This window comes from Asparagus officinalis, chromosome 4 (genome assembly GCF_001876935.1).
Source record: "Asparagus officinalis chromosome 4, Aspof.V1, whole genome shotgun sequence".
Taxonomy (NCBI): Eukaryota; Viridiplantae; Streptophyta; class Magnoliopsida; order Asparagales; family Asparagaceae; genus Asparagus; species Asparagus officinalis.
The window spans coordinates 46,306,110-46,308,383 of record NC_033797.1 but is presented as its reverse complement, the minus strand read 5'-3'; positions in this window follow the sequence as shown (position 1 = coordinate 46,308,383).

Here is a 2,274-nt window from a genome sequence, read left to right as displayed (position 1 = left end):
GAGAAATAAGAATTTCACTATCTATTCTAGTTTCCTTTGAGAAACAAGAATATAGAGGTTGACTTATGCTTTTGTGACAACAAAAGCCAGGGCTTTCTCTCAGGTGATATCGCTTCCGCTGTAGTGGGCGTGACTTTGCGCACAACAATTGGTATCAGAGCTGTTATTCAGATTGGGAGTGGTGTGTAGCTTCTGATTTGAGGTGGTGCTCGGCAATTTTCTGAGAGAAGTGGATTTTTTAATACAAGCGGAGAATGGCGTCAACAAGTAAAACAGTTAAAGTGGGAAAATAGGAGATTAAAAAATTCAATGGGAAGAATGATTTTTCCTATTGGAGGATGCAGATGAAGAACACGTTGATTTCGCAGAAATTGCATAAGGCTTTAGCTGGAAAAGAGAATAAGCACAAGGATATGTCTAATGAGGATTGGGAGGAGCTGGATCGATCTGGAAGCACGGGCGTCGATTATCCTTTGCCTTGAAAGAGATGTAGCTTTCTCGGTAGATGGAGAGAAAACGGCTGCGGGCGTGTGGTCAAAGTTAGAAAGAACCTTCATGACGAAGAGCCTAACGAACCAGATCTATTTGAAATCCAAATTGTATACTTACAAGATGGAGGAGGGCTCATCAATCCGGGAATACATCAACATGTTCGATAGGATTATATCGGATCTGAAGTACATTGATGTGACTGTAGAAGACGAGGATCAGGCTCTTCTACTACTTCTATCTCTGCCGAAGTCTTATGAGAACCTGGTGCAAACACTGATACTTGTGGGAGACAATTTGACGATGGATGAGACTAGAACGGCGCTTCTAGCGGATCACCTTCGGAAGATTGCAACCAGTGACATGACTACTAGTTGTAACAAAGAACAAGCGTAGGGATTGTTTGCTAGAGGAAGGAGCAATGAGCGAGGAAAAAGCAAGGGAGGAAAGTCTAGATATAAATCGAGACCTGGGCATTTCAAGGTTGACTGTCCTAACAAGAGAGTAGGTGGGAAAAAGAACAACAAGACCGAGAGAAGAGAAGGCAAGGAAGAGGCGAGTTACGCATCGGAGGAAGGGAGCGATAAAGAATGCTATGTTGTTACGGGTGGCGAAGATATCTCCGGTAAGTGGATACTTGATTCAGGTTGCTCTTATCACATGTGTCCAAATAGGAAGTGGTTTACTACTTATAGGAGCATTGATGGTAGAACCGTATTGATGGGGAATAACCATGCTTGTAAAACGGTGGGGCTCGGTGATATAAAAATCAAGATGCATGATGGAGTGGTCAGAACCCTAACGGACGTGCGGCACGTTCCCGACTTGCGGAAGAATCTTATCTCAGTAGGTGTATTGGACTCTGGTGGCTGCAAGATTGTTATAGAGAATGGAGTGAAGAAGGTTGTTCGAGGTTCCCTAACAGTAATGAAGGGTGTTCGTCACGGTAATCTATATACTCTTTTGGGTACGACGGTGACAGAAGATGCAGCGGTTGGAACTGAAGGAAGTGGTGGAGACCCATGTGAGCACACACGGTTATGGCATAGGCGGCTTAGGCACATGTCAGAGAAGGGTCTAGTTCTGCTTGGTAAGGAGGGTTTGTTGAAGAATCTGAAGAAACCTTGCATGGATTTTTGTGAGGATTGTGTGTATGGAAAGGCGCACATGGTCCAATTCTTGAAAAGCAATCACAAGAGCATAGGTATACTAGATTATGTGCACACGGATGTTTGGGATCCGGCTCAGACAACTTCCAAGGGTGGTTCCATGTATTTTGTCTCGTTCATAGACGATTATTCTAGGTATGCTTGGATTTATTTTCTTAAGCATAAGAATGATGTATTCGAGACATTCAAGAAGTGGAAAGCAATGGTTGAGAACAGGACAGGTAAGAAATTGAAGACACTGAGATCTGACAACGGTACAGAGTATACAGACAATGGTTGAGAACAGGACAGGTAAGAAATTGAAGACACTGAGATCTGACAACGGTACAGAGTATACAGATTGTGCTTTCAAGGAGTTCTGTGATCAGGAGGGCATTGTTTGACACTGGACAGTCAGGTCAACACCACAGCAGAACAGGGTCGTGGAGAGACTGAACCGAACATTACGGAAGAAGGCAATGAGTATGCGATCTTATGCTAGATTGGGCAATGAATAGTGGGCAGAAGCGGTGGCTACAACATGTTATATTGTGAACCGTTCTCCACATTCAACATTGGATGGTGATACACCCTATAGGGTGTGGTCAGGGGAACATACAGATTATGATAGGCTCAA